The 15,391-nt window shown below is 39.9% G+C and overlaps 1 long non-coding RNA gene across 1 annotated transcript; it reads right to left on the reverse strand.

Annotated features, from left to right (window-relative positions):
- Positions 1-889: 889 nt before the first annotated feature.
- Positions 890-13,111, reverse strand: LOC121110528. Its single transcript, XR_005859149.1, has 3 exons — positions 12,981-13,111; positions 9,103-9,168; positions 890-1,323 (listed from the first exon to the last, which is right to left on the reverse strand). It is a non-coding gene; the product is annotated as an uncharacterized LOC121110528 (long non-coding RNA).
- Positions 13,112-15,391: the final 2,280 nt, after the last annotated feature.

Genomic DNA, 15,391 nt, shown 5'->3' on the forward strand with positions numbered 1-15,391 from the left:
GCAGCCTGACACATCTCGGGTTGCTGACTGCTTTCTAGACTGTTTTCACAGTGCATTACAGTCCCAGTCTCAGTTCTTAGCCCAGTTGAAACAAGTGTAGTGGGTGACAATGATAAGGGAGCAGTGAATGCGTAAATAAAATGATCGTCTGCCCAAGGTACAGTTTCAGATTTTTTTTCTATCATCTGATATTTTTATTATCTTTGAAAAGACCTTTTCTTTCCCTTCTCACTCCCTGAATTCATCAGTTGGGTTTTGGGTCATTATTGACCTTCCAGAACAGAAAAAGAAATTCAGAGGAGAGAAACCTGACACACATAAGAAATGAGAAGGGATTTTACTATGCTTTGACCCTGGAAAAATCAAGCATAATCAATGGAGTTGGGAAATTAAGTTTGAAATACAAGTGAATCAACTAAAACTGAAAGTAAACTGTCCTCTATTATTTGCAAAATTCACCTAGTAATAATATTCAGTAATAAATGCATAACCTCTAGGTAAATACCAACAAATCTAGCTGCACCTGAATAAATACAAAAGAGAAATAAGTTGCTGGACTGAGATCTGACACTCATACAGTTCACACTGCCTTTGCTGTGTGCAGAATTCAGGTAGAATAGATTCCTTCCAAGGTCATTTGCTATGAAAGAAAGACAATTGCTGATTTATTCCACTCTCTAGTTTCCAAACGAATAGACTAAATCATGCCTGAGATTTGTTTCAGATCACCTTTGACTTAACAGTTCTTCACAGCTACAACTTCATTTTCTACATCTTACTTGCTAAAGGAGAGATGCTATTGTCCAGGCAGTCAAGCATAGACTTCAAGTTTTCATTTAACATCACAAATTATCAGCATAATTTTCCTGGCTACAGTGAAAAGTTTATCTGACAGGATTTTTCTTGCTTTGTATTCTTTTACCCTGAGCTCCCTAAACAGCTTCTGCATGAGATAAAGGAAGCACACTGAATATTGAGAATTAAAGCTTTTATATAGGCCGTTTGTATAAGAAAGAGATCCAAAATTCAGGTATGGTTATAGGAGTCTGTACTTTAAATTTGAGTTTGTACTTTTGCCCGGAATACTAATTATGCACATCAAAATAAGCACAAATTGAGCCATAACATTTCAATTTCAATATACGAGTAAGTATTCTAACTCAGCAAAGTACTAAGATGTGTGTACTTAAGGCAAATGACTTGTAGCGTGGTCTGCTTTACCCTTCATGAAATGATGTGGCTGAATTACATAGTAATGAACAACAGCAAGTGGTAAAATCTGGCGTCTTGGCTGGGTGTCTTTCCTCCCTCCCTCCATGCAAGCTGTTACAAAAGATGGAAAATAGGATTAGCTTGTGTGGCTAAAGAAGATGTCTACTAAGTTCAGTTTGTATTAGTCAAAATTCCTGTACTTTTCTCATATTCTTTTGATCACAGATGCTTTGATTTCTTTCAGATGTACTATCCTTTTTCTATAGAAAACCTTTTTCTATTCTTTTCATTATAGAAAGGAAGACTTTTCTATAATGAAGTACACCCAAAAACTGCTTGTAACGAGTGGAGACATTATGTTGGTGTCGGTGATCAGGGTGAGGAGATGCTGATTGAACAATTGTAAGTAGTAGACTTTAGCCATTTAATCGAGTTTGGAGTTTTAGTAATGAGTTCCGTCCTTTTCTTGCATGGGTGCATATTTTCCTCAAAAAAAGCGTTTGTTGTAAAGATGTGCTAGAACTCATGGATCTGTGAGCCAGATGCTGTAATGTCTTAATGGGCTCCAGAACAAGTTGCTGACAGAGGAAAGGTTCTTATTTCCATCCAGGTGCTTATTTCCATCGTCACTGATGGAGTGAGAAGCTCTTCTGGTAGCAGGGACTACCATTCTAGTTCAGACTTATTTGAGTCATTGTGGGACATGTCTCTCTACATATTCAAACTTTTCCTTTTAAACTTTGTGTTGAGAAGTCTCAAAAGGCTGTGTTTCTTACCTACTCCGTGATTATTTTTTTCATGTGAATTTCAGGTTAACATAATTGATGCACTGACCACTGGGGTATTTCTGGAGGTAGTTAAATGATTTTTTTTTCTGATGACTGTGGTGTTCAAGATCAAGGAATTAACAGATCTCATCCTCTCAAATGCTGTGCTTATTCTAAAATTAGGGAGGAAAACAAGCTGTCCTGTAGTTATGAAATCTCAACCGGTTTCTTATCACAGAATGAATTAATCATCAGCCTAGCCTATTTGAATAAGCTTCTGCATGAAGCTGCTTACAAAGTTGTTACGGTACTTAGCAAACTTTGGTTTCTGTGTTTAGCAAGAACCTTTTCATGGTTTGACTGTAAAACTTATGTCAGCAAATATGTGTATTACAGCTTTAAACATTATTTTGGGGAAACAAGACTTCCTGTTTATAAAAAATGGTCATTCTTTTCTGTATGGCTACATAAAAACTTTTTTTTAGGCAACAGTTCTTTTCCTACTGCTTTTGACATGGGATATTTCCACTGCCCAGCCCCTGGGGAAAGTTGTATGATGAGCTATATTAGTATTATAGGATCTAATGCAACTGAGGTCCCCTGCTGACACAGTTAAGGAAAATGGGAGTTCTCCTAGCCTGAATGCAATGCAAAGACAACACAACATCCACTATCTAGGAAGATCAGGACACAGAGTATGTAAAGCCTGAAGAGAGTTCAGTAAGACACGTGAGAAGAGTGTGTTTACAAAAGGAGCAGTGGAGGGTTGTCGTTATCTGGCGTCAGAAACAAGTACATTTTGGTGGGAAGAATGGTTCTCTGGCCTGCAAGGGTCAGGTTTACTTGCTGTTTCCAATACAGTAAAAATGTGTGCTAAAGGCAGTGTTCCTGGTCATACCAGTATAGCACAGGTGAATGACAGCATGCATGAAAGATAATGACAGCGTATCCATCGAAATATTACTGTGACAGCCTACAGGAAATGCAACAGGGAGACAATTTGTCCATTAATGTTACTGGTTACTTGTTTCTTCCCTCAGAGAAAAGTGAGTCATATAGCAAGGAAAACATAATCCATTTAATGAAGAAAGCTGATGCACATATCCCTAGGCAGCACAAGCTTTTCTGAGCGCAGAAATCCATAATGGTGGGCTCAGCAGTAGTGAGATGAAAGATCCATTGCCAACTCCCTGGTGCCCTTTCATATTTCTTATTTCTTGTACCACTCATCTACAGCACTGTTCAGGATGCAATTTAATTGTGTTTACTTTATTGAATGGCTTTGAAAAGCTAAACAGATAATATCACCTTTGCAGCTCAGTGAGGAGTTCTGCACAGAAAGTAAAACTTGAGGTTTGCCTTGTCACTTGTAGTGCAGTGTTTATTCCAGCCCTGCTACTCCTGTCTTTCCTGCCCCTGACTTGCTTGATTTTGCTGTGAGTGGAAAAACCTTCAAAAGCTCATGAAAAGCAAATGGTCTTTGCTTGATGACCTGATTGTAAACAAAGTGCAGCGCTCTCCACAGAGCTCTTGTTTTCTGTTGGGGGGCATTGGGCAGGGTTCAACAGAGCAAAAAAAGAAAAATAGAAAATCCCAGTGTAAGACAAATCTTAAACCTACCTTGGCTTAAGCATTTATTCTGCAGACTTCTTAAAGGCCAATGTTATTCAGTTCAGAAGTAGGGTTCACAAAGACAATTCTATTCACTCTGTTCTAATACAGAATGTCAGAAGAGTTTACTTGTGATTTCTGTAATACTTTTTCAGCTCTCTGTCAATCTTTGCCTAGTGAAGGAATCAATATATTACAAAATCCAGAGAGTGGATTAAATTAAATCAATTCTCATCTGAAAATTGATGCTTAAAAACTTCTGTGATCTGTTTTCCAGTTTCAGATAAACAGCAATTCTTGGCTTGGCATTCGCTAGGTACTCTGTCCATGGCCAGGGATTCAAAGTGTTTCAGAACCATCAATAAATACAACTGAAATATCTCTGCAGATATTTTTTCAGATCTCCCACAGAAGGTACGTGGCTGTAAGGTACAGCCAAGAAACAATGCGGAAAAGCTCTTTTTTTCCTGTCTCTGCTGTACTCATGACAGCTGACAAGCTCTGGATTAAAAGAAGGAAAAAAGTCTACCATTTTCCTTTTGCTTTTCATATTGAAATTGGAAACTGTTGGACTCCACAGAGATTTTTAGATTATTGCCAAAGTAACTTATGGTACTGTCTTAACAGTGTGGAGGACTTGCACCTATACGTTCTGTCACCTCATTACTTCATACATGTCTTCTTTCTACTCACAGTGTTGCTGGTGCTTTAAACCATGAGGCAGTTGCAGCCCTGATCTGGCAGAGGTTAAGGGAGAGTTATACTATTAGGACTTCTTCCTCCTCATTGATCAGAGGGCTGGAGCACCTCTCCTATGAAGAGAGGTTTAACGAGCTGGAATTAGTCAGCCTGGAGAAGAGAAGGCTGCAGGGAGACCTCATTGCAGCCTTCTAATACTTGGAACGGGACTGCATGAAAGCTGGAGAGGGACTCTTACGAGGGAGTGTAGTGCTGGGACAAGGGGGAATGACTTTAAACTAGAAGAGGAGAGATTTATGTTAGATGTTAAGAAGAAATTCTTTACTCAGAGGGTGGTGAGGCAGTGGCACAGGTTCCCAAGATGGGCTGTGGATGCCTCATCCCTGGAGGAGCTTTAGGCCAGGTTAGATGGGTCCCTGGGCAGCCTGAGCTGGTGGCAGTGAGCTGGGACTGGGTGGGTTTTAAGGTCCCTTCCATCCTAAACCATTCTGTTATTCTGTGATTCTACATGTTGAATTTCACTGTGCATCCCGTGCAATCTTGGCACATGTCTGTTTGTCCTAGATTTAAAACATTCCTGCTATATACTGGGCCGCTAGATATTTGATAAGTCCAAGCCGGTACACTACAAAGATTGTAGGAGGATTAATATTAAAGCTGTGTAGTCTTCCATGGTAAATCTTTACTGTGCATTGTGCTTTGGTAGAGTCTGGAAGTGGCAACATTCATGCTTTGCACGCTTCTCTGTTGCACAAATAAATCCATCAGACACCTGGGGAGTCTGACTCTTTCTTTGTTTATTCACTCATGGGGAAATTGACAAGCAGATCAAACAAAGGGCTGTATGAACTTGTTCTGCTAATGCCGAGACAAGGTACTCAACTAACAATTGTGTTATGCCTTTCTCTTGTTGTTTTTTTTTTTTTTTTTTTTTTTTGAAAGTATTTGGGAAAGAAAAGGAAAAACAAGTTTGCCTACTCTGTGAAAAGTCAGAGTTGTTGACAGATACAGGGACAGGCTAAATTGCAAGGGTAAATTCAATTTTGGCAAAAAAGTAGAAGGGCTAGTCCAGGAGAAGAAAGGGTGATTTTTTTTTTTTTTTTACCCCAATAAGATACAAATTTGTTGAAACAAAATAAATGCTTGAGAATTTGAAAAAATAAAATAAAATAGAATTAAAAAATATATTTATTACCTGAATCACTTTTCAAAGTACATTGTTCAATGTTTTGCACTTATTTCTAAGTTCTGTAATTCATGGTGCTATTATCATTTTGAGTTTTACAAATTACCAGATGTTACTCAGCTTCAGACAGTTGAGTAAACCTTTGCAACTATATGTCAGGTAGACGCTAAAATCCATGAAGAGACAGATGGGGGCACATAGGCATAAAAAAGTCTTTCAAAAGTAAGTTTGAACTGAAAAAGGGAATACTGAGAAAGGGGACATCAATGAAGAAAGATCAGAGAGGGGGTTTTAAAAAGAGTAGAGAGAAAGAAGAGGAAAGTAGCTGCTGAGGCCCACATGGGGAAAGGCTGTTTGCAAAGACTCACAGGTGAGGTGCTAGGCAGTAGCTGCTGTCTGTGGTTTGAGTAAGCGCTATTGGTCTGACACAAGAAAGAGAAGGAAATGAACATGGCTGTACGCTTCTCCAGTGCTGCCAGAATTGTGTATAAACATACTGTTTGGCTGCTGCTGTTTGAGCATGCTGAACCCTGCTTTTGTATACCCAGAACAGACCTGATCTCCAGGATGAAAATTGTGTAAAACGGAGAGCCTGTTCACATTCAAAGAAATGAGGTCCTTAGTTTCCTAGGGTCTTTTGAAACTGGAGCTTAAGTCATCTACAGCCATCAAGCTTGATCTTTATCATCACAGTAGATTTGTAACAGAGCCTTCTGTGCAATTCCTCCCTACCCCACATGCAGTATCTTCTGTGTGTGGCTGGCTTGGAGATGGTTTATTTAGCATTTTCCATATTGACTGAAAACCTGTTATGTTCTGCAAGAGCAGTAGCTTTTAAACATGCATAACTTCTTTATCAATGAGGACCCTTTCTACAGAAGCTCTACATTAAGCACTCATTTTGATTGGAATTTTATCAGTGCTCTGTCATTTTACCCAAGCTGCATAGGAGATAAATACTTGCTAGTTCCATTTTAATGAAACAGAAGTAAGAACTAAACATGACAGGCCATTACTCCTGTAAGAATTTAGTGTTTTAAAGAGACAGTTCATTGTAGTTAATATCATTCTGTCAGGTGGAAAGCAGGACTTACATTTGCCAAGTTTTTCTGAAGCGGACTTCTGGTGTAGCCCACTAAGACTCAGTGAAACTCTGCATTCTTTTTTTTGCACGTACTGGAGGGGAGAACTACATGAAACTGCCAGTTTCTCTGAATCCTAGCCCATCTATGTGTGCGGCTTGGTAACATGTTTTGCCTGAAAAGTTATCCTGAGTAAACATGCAAGGCAGTTGAGCAACCTTTTTTTGAAAGACGTATTTTTGGTAGACTACATCAAAGTCATGGAGGGATGAAGGCGTTGTGCTGTTGGACCAGGTGGCTCTTGGGTAAACAGCACTTTTGCAAATCACTTTTATCACTGTATAGTGAAATAGTACACTCGGTTCTTCGTTTACAGCATGTTTCTCTCTCTCCTTTGCTTGCAGCTCCACTTCAGGGCTATTTGAGCCTGACAGCTGGTTTTGTTTTGTTTTGTTTTTTTTTTTATTCCACTTTTTTTTTCTCCCTGTGAAATTTTAACATACTGGTTTCAAAGAAAGGCATCTGTTACCTTTAGCGTGGAGCTGGAGTGAAATGAAGTGACTGCTATTCTGTGCCTTTGGAATAGTTTTTCTTTAGCTTATTTGCCACTTTTATGAGTCTGGATAAAGGCTTTCCACATCGCAGCTGCTCATGAGCTTTCTATTTCTTCTGCTGGGAGATTAATTGAAATAAAATAAACTTAAAATCTCAGCCTGACTGCAGAGTAATATATACCACAAAATTATGAGCTGCAGTGTCATGCAATGCTTGATGGCTTGCAATATTGTGTCTCATTGTGAAGATACTTAACTGGGAAGATGCTGAAATGTTGTCAGGGCTGCACAAAGTAATGTCATTAAAACATTTTTGTTTTATAAAAGGAAGTTAACATGCCACTAATAGCAAGATTTTCTTTCTTTGAGCTGTAAGGGAAAAAGAAGGTGGAGAACAAAATAGGAAAAAGACTGTGATGATTCATATTTTGGTTGGGTTTTCTTTAAGTATCAAAGTTTTTTCATATTGAAATTTAAAATATCAGTTTACTGCTCAGTTTTCCATGTAGAAACTTTTTACATGAAATATTTTTTTACTTAAATACAGAAAACTGGTAGCTGTTCTCCTGGGCTCAACAAACTGATTACCTGTTGGGGCTTATGGCTCTGAAAGTAAATTATTTAGTGGCAAAAAAATATTGTTTGTGCAGCACCTTGCGAATAGAGACTGTTCTCTATGCATGGAATTCCTGAATGTGACAGCAAAATAAGGGTGTAAATGTTAAGGTTGTTCATAGGAGATGTGTGGAGTGTAAAACCTATATTTCCAGAGGCATTCAAGACAAGGTTGGATGGGATCCTGGGCAGCCTGAGGTAGTGGTTGGCAACCCTGCTAATGGAAGGAGGTTGGAACTGGATGACCTTTAAGATCCCCTTCAACCCAAGCCATTCTATGATTACTTCATACTGACTCTGCTCTGTTCAGCCTTTTTATCATTTTTCAACCCCATCTCCTACAGCCCCCATCCTCACCCCAGTACAGGATTTACTATTTCTCTTCATCCTCCTTCCCCATTATTTCAGGCACTGAATGAACTTCTGTCCCCTCCTCTGCTGCCCAGGGAAAGCCAGCAAGGAAAGTTAGTGCTTCTATGGCATGGCTGAGGGTCTTAGTTTACAGCATGTTTCTGTCTTTGACACATTTAATCTCCCAAATCCTAGCTTGTGTATAGTGGAATGGGGCATCTTTATGAGTTAGTTTGATCTCATGCAGTTCACATCTGAATGACTAAAGTGGAGTATCTCAGTTTGATTTAGCACTGTGAGCAAACAGTAGAACAGAGAGGAGCAATCTATATTTTTCAACTATATCTTGTGGTAAATGGAGATGGAAGTGCTGCTCTATCCTGCTACGAATGTCTTCCCCTAGGTCTGAATCTCCTTCAGTCTTCTATTTACATCCAGGAAAACTTTTTGTTCTCCTTAGCTGATCCTTGGCCCTATTCACATTGGTAATTCTGCCCTCCAGCAAAAAATACCTAGAAAAAATTACCTACCAAATTTCATTTTATCTTTTTGTATATAAATTCCTTCTTTTTGGAAGATCCTGGTGTTTGAGGCTAGAGGGAGCTCAGAAACAGTATGAAATCACATCTGGATTGGTGGGAAAAAATCTAAGCAGACAAGCAGAGCATGCCTTTTGAATTTTAGGTAGGAGAACTGTTCCCTTCTGCTGTGAAGTTAAAAGTAGTTCTAGATTTCCAGGGAAGAATTTTATCTTATTTTAATTTTTACATTTTAATTTTTTACTCCTGTTGGATAGGGAAGGAAATTAGTATAACCTTGTTTTTCCAGTGATTAATTTTCTTTCATACTGAAATGATTTATAACAACCTATTGTTATTTTCAGGTCAAATATTTGGATGTAAGGTTCTGGACTATTTAACTGTCAAGTTCTAATCTGTTGTGACTAGTACAGACAGCCTTGAACTTACCATCAAGGTATAAATAAGCAAACATTTCATTAAAGATGAGACAGTTTATGACAATACCTGTTCTCCCAGAATTGAACCACCTGAGCTTTTCTAATAGCTGGTGACATCCATTAGCAGTTTTCTCTGAAATTGAAAACATTTTCCATCTGTTCATACACACTCATTACAAAGAATTTAAGAGCCTATGGGATCACGAAGGCACATATTTGCAAATTACTAAATATCAAAATGAGTTATTGAAGAAGCAGGGATGACTTTGTAATAAGTAGCTAAACCTTCAACTTTTTCTTTCCTCAGTCACTGAGGACATCCTATTAGTTAAAACCTGTCTGGCCTGTGCCTCTCCAGATTGCGATGTTTTGTAACTGATGCCCTGCATCCTCAAGGAAGGCCAGAGTGTGCTCTGCGAGCCTGCTGGGTCATGCTTCTCTAACACTGAGCAGAAATCAGCCTTGCTCTTTGCAGAATCACAGCACTGAGACTGTGATTGAGAGAACTTCAATGGTGGAGGAGCACTTATAAAGTTAATGAGATCAGTGTTATACGTTAATAGGAATTTTAAAACTCCCTAAATTCCATGAATGAGGGGCTTGGCCACTTCCATGCCTGAAGTGATCTCTAACTGGGAAGGCTGTATTGGCTCTTCCTGCAGAAAAGCACACTGGGTATGGACGTTTCTCATAATTTCTTCCTGTTCCCTCCTGCTAGCTGATGCCAAGGCTTCTAACTGCTTATAAATTCAGTTCTTTCAATCTGAAAGAGTCTCATAGCATTAACAAACCATAGTGCCATACTAGTGCCATTTGCCCTGTCACTGGGGGTGTTCAAGGTGGGGTTGGATGAGGCCCTGAGCAACCTAGATCTGTAGGCTGGAAAACCTGCTTGCAGCAGAGAGACTGGAACGAGGTGATCTTTGAGCTCTCTTCTAACCCAAGCCATTCTATGATTCTACAATTATGGTTTGCTACTTGGGTAAGCATTTCCATAAAGTCTTATATCCCAATTTTTTATATAGTGTGCACCCACCTATCTGTTCACCCGTCATCTGCTGCTCAGTGTTCTCTGAGATGAAGAATGGCAGATACGTAGCAATCCTGGCAACAGAACAGGAAAACTTGACCCCCTAAGTGCAACATGTAGCTAGATTATCAGGGGTCCAGGTTTTCTTTCATTATTTTCTCAAAATTCGCACTGAGATCTTCTCTGTTGCAACAGTGTTGAAAGATATCCCACATCTGTTCTTTTTGGACCAAGCAATGGATCTACATCTTTACTCACCTCAGTTTCCCACCTCTATTTCCCCCTTTTATTTCAGTGGGCAAGAGAAAATAATGTAGGAAGGGGAATTGTTTGGCCTTCTGCTACTTCTTCCCAGCTGAAACAGCAGACACTACTGTCACTCTGTTATTAGGAGCCACACAGTCTCAGTTTGAAAAGATTAATTAGCAAGTTGCTTATTCCTCCTGGTTCACTGTTTCTCTGAAGCCTTAAAGCAAATTTTCTTGGAAGTTTCCATTGCATATCTGTGTTCAGAAACTATCTATCCAGGGAAAAGCAGTGACAGCATGAGTCATAGCACAGAGCAGCTGCCATGCAGCAGCACTGACTGATCAGAAAGTCACTGCAGCTTTCTTCCACGTCCTGTTTTATACATCCTTTCATCATCCTCTTTCATACATTCTTTGGAGTATTTTCCCTTGTTCCTCTTGCTGTTAAGGTGTCGAGGTTTGGGCTGGATGGAGTTAATAATTTTCTTCCTGGTAACTGATATCATAGAATCATAGACCATGTTTTGGATTTTGGATGAGAATGTTGATAATGCATTGATGTTTTAGTTTGTGCAGAACAATGCTTACACTATGTCAATGATCTTTGTAAGAATGAGGTTCTCCAACATCTGGGCAAGACAAGGAAGATTTTATTTTGTACTAGGAAATGGGAAATTAGCCTGGAGGTACTGTATTTGGTGGGGGTTGCTTAGGGAGAGAATAAGTTTAACATGATGAGACTATAACAGATTCTCTGCTGAGGGGCTAATTATGTCAGAGAGTTAAAGTAATAGGAATGAAGAGAGAAGGCAATGGCTATTTGAATTTAAAAGAAGGATGGCCACTGAGGGACAGTGAGAGAAGGTATAATCCTTCTGTTTTACCTTATGACTCTTGTTTCAAGCTATTTCCCTCAAGCTTTTTTCCTTCAAAAGAGTCATTGGCAAAAATGTAGATTGGACTGCTTGCATTTATCCAGCTGCTAGAAACTGATTTTAAAGGTGCTTCTTGTCCCTACTAATGAGTTCAGATACTGATTTTCATTCTGAAAGAATGTGCTAACAACATGAAAACTGGGCTCTTCCTGAAAGATCCGTGGGTGTTGATTAGTTGTCAGGCACCCTTAAAATCAGAAATACTGTTGCAAAGCGTCGGGGTGTTTGGTGTAGCTATTTATCATCTTATAAACAGACACCTTGTTGCAGTTTGTTGAGGGGGAAGAGATAACTGTTCTGTAATGTCTGAGGCAGCCTTGAGAGAGAGGAAGACAAAGCTGTGCACTGTGCTGATTTTGCAAGGACTTGCATTATGGTGATGCTAACAAATGGGTGGCTCACGCTCAAAGTGCCTACTCAAGCACATTTCCTGTTGTTCCCATCAGGCATGTAGCAGCAGGAAAGATGGTATAAGGCACCTCACCTTTCTCATCCTACACCGTTGGTGCTGCTGAGCAGAGCACCTGCATATTTCAAATGCTCCTGGAAGGGAACGGCAGTCCCTGCCTTGACCTACACTTATACCAAGTAACACACATCCCTTGCAGAACTCGTGCATAGCTCTTGGATCACATTCCCTTCCACTGATCCAACCTCAAAAATCCCAGTGTGATTGGCCACTTTTACTGATGGAAGGAATGGTGCAGCTGTGCTGTTGATGGAAAATGTGTCATGACTTCTGTCCTGCCCAGAGGCAGAGTTTGGATTCTTGCTCATACCTTCCTGCTCTGGGCCTCTAGGCCCTTTGTTTTTGTCTCCCACCCTGGTCCTCTCCTTGTCTTCCACAGTGGCCTGTCTGAACTTATATTTGCTTGATCAGAGATGGGGTAATAGCAGTACTTTTCCAGAGGCTAGGGTCTTTCTTCCTTGGTGCAAATCCCAAATTCAAGAGATATTCAACTCAGCTGACTTTTTGCCTAAAGCACCTCCTCTATCCCAAACAGCATATTTAATCCTCTTCAAAAGTGGTATGTTACATCAACATCAGATAAAGAAAGAGCCAAAAGAATCTTTCATAGATCCTAGCCTGTTTCCCTACATTTCCCAACATGTTTCAGTAGGGATATTCACCAACATGAAGGATAAGGAGCAGCAAAGTATGGCATGGAGCTTCTGCAAGTGGAACCATGTTGTTGTCCTTGGCTTGAGCTTCAAGGTTTCACTGCTTGATCTGAAGTCAGTGGTGCAAAAAGGAGATGTGGTAGAACCCTGATGGTCATGGCTGGCTGGATGAAAATGATGATCTAGGTAGGCTGAGAAGTCCAAGAAAAGGACAATGGGAACGAGGAGAAGGTGAAAGATAAACAGTTTGATACAAATGCTGGCAACCCTCCCCTAGTCCATCTGACTAGGTAGACCTCCCGTATTTAAAGAATGAGAATAAAGATCATGTCACAGAATTTCCTTAATCTTTAGCAGGGGTGGGAAGAAGCGATGCTTACAACTACTCCTTTCAGCAAATCACTCCTGGCAGCTCCACCCCAAATGCATGATTGGCTATGAAATAAGCAACTATTTACTCACACATACAACTGATATAACTGCAACTGAGCCATCAAGTACAGATCAATCATATCTATTGCCACAGCAGCCAGAAAACTTTCTCTTTGCCAGTAACACAGGTGAGGTATAAAACTGATGCTGACAAAGGAGAAAAAAATAATCAAATTACCTGCCAGATAATCACTACCTTCAACCGCTTGATTCATTTCACAGTAGGACAAACCTGTCCTTTCTATAGATCCACTGCCTGGCTGAATGAGGAGTCAGTCCTCTTTGATGCTGAAAATCTCTGTAACTCACAGAGCATGAACTACAAAGTAGTTGTTGGATCATGGATGATGTCATAAAACCATTGAAGTTCAGAAGGGACTTGCAGGAGTAATATCAGCCTCCCAGGTCATTATGGACTGCATGCAGTTAAAGGTCTGGAATGAATATTATGGTAGAACTTTGGCCTGAAGATTCAGGGAAGTCAACCCAAATTTTGATTGGAAGTTTTAGATTTTGCTATACTTTCTTTCGCTTTCGAATCCTGTCTTACATAGTCCATGACATCTTTTTTCTGGGTTACTTGGTTCACAAACTGAGTGGGAAATGAGTCACACAGCTGTATGCTGAGCTTCCGTTTGAAGTCTGTAACCTAGTGAGTTACTGCTGTGCAAAAAGGGAAATTTTGCCCCATTTAGCAGCCTTAGGCAAGGCAGACTGATGATAGTGATGCAAATTGTCATGGCCTAAGTACTTCTTAAAAGACAAGATAAGCAAGGCAAGGTCTGACCTTGGCAGCAGGTGGTATATTTGTAGTAAAGGTAGGGAACTGCATCTCCCAAGGAGAGACAGGTGAGAACATAAGGAATAAAATGGGTGTCCTTTTTTTGTACAGAGTTTGAAGTATGAACTGCGGGCATGTGAGATCAAGGCATGATTTTTTTTAAAGACCCATCAGATCCTGGTGATGTCAACAACATTGCTACCTGCTGTTGTGCCAGGAAAATGGAGAGGCTATGTGCTGCATGTAGGTCCTGGGAATGGTCAGAGGGAATGGAGAGTTTGAGAATATCCTGTACAAATATTTCTAACTGATCCTGTCTTCGCTGAGGCTGAAGCCTCAGGTTTTACAGCTGTTTGCCACTGTTGACATTTCTTCTTTAAAAGCTTCCACATTTTGTAATCCAAACCTGGGCAGATCTGGTTTCCCTCAACTTTCAGGGGAGCTGTTTATTTTACAAGATTTTGTATTTAAAGGGAAAAAAGAAAAAATTGTCAACTACTTGTGGGCAAATCATGTTTTGAATTCAGTGCAACCACCCAAATCAAGTTGATTTCAGGATTATACTTTTGCTCAGCAATTATCACATTTCAAGTAAATGTCATCTCTATCTGCATGTTTAATAAGGTCATAGCCTTTTTAGCAGGTTTCCCATTGAATTGTTTCCTTGTATAGAAATATTGGAATTGTGCATTACTTTTCCTTAGAAATATCTCTGCAGTTTTTCTGTGCTTCCTGCCAGCTGTAAAAATAGATAACAACTCCTGAGCTGTCTGCTACATTAGTGAAAACTACACTTATCTGTGATGAAGCAAAGCGTTGTTATGTTGCATGAAGAACAGGCCTCCTTTTACCTAAAATAGACTTGTCTTACAGGCAATGGAAAAGGCCCTGACAGAATCAGAAAGATTTGGGTGGAAAGAAATCGATAGTTCAGAGAGCTCAATGGGGCTTTGTCCCGGCAAGTGCTGAAGATATCAAAGTCTTTGGATTTCATTGTCAGGTGGTATTCATTATGTGATTACCATCCTACGGCTGAATCACAAACAAGCAAATGCACAGCAGGGCAATCATTAATTGAAAGTGAAAGCAGAGTCTGAATGAACCCTGTTTTGCTCCAAATGAAGGCAAAGCTTTGAAATTCTAAACACAGTTCACTAAAGCATTCGCTACCTCCTTTGTGACCAGTATTGAAACTGTCCCTTCATTGTCATGAAAGTAAAAGCACAGGGAGGACAGAGAGAGCAAGGAAGAGGACTCAGTCTATTACTATAGAGAGGACCTCACTGATCCTAGCAAATTCATTGGACAGCCATGAGACTAACTTCAGAGTTGGAAAACTGCTTTGTGGTGAAGGATATAAGGTATTTATCTTAATATATATTTTTAGAATGAGTTAGGATAATTATTTGGGAGTTGGTTATATAATATTACAGTCCTAAGCAGGAACCACAGTTGAGTGTCATGACAGCATGGTGCTAGGTTACAAAACACACAAGAAGGCATTTTCAGGCTCATAGAGAACGTTGATGTATTCCATTTTGCTTGACTTTAAGTCCTTGTTTTCTCTCCTGCCTTTGCAAACCATGCTCCCCAAACCTTAGCACCCAGCAACACCCAGTGCAGAAAGGGAATCAGCAGACATGAAGCCCACCTGCACAGTATGCAGAAGCTTTTGACATGAGTAGAGACAAAACACTCTGTCCAAGTAATGTAATTCATTTCTGCCACTGTGTTTCTGAAATCCTAAGATTAGCTGATCCGTTTTGTCTGCATGTTATATTAAAATAAAAGCATAAAGTTGGCTGAGC

This window comes from Gallus gallus, chromosome 4 (genome assembly GCF_016699485.2).
Source record: "Gallus gallus isolate bGalGal1 chromosome 4, bGalGal1.mat.broiler.GRCg7b, whole genome shotgun sequence".
Lineage (NCBI taxonomy): Eukaryota > Metazoa > Chordata > Aves > Galliformes > Phasianidae > Gallus > Gallus gallus.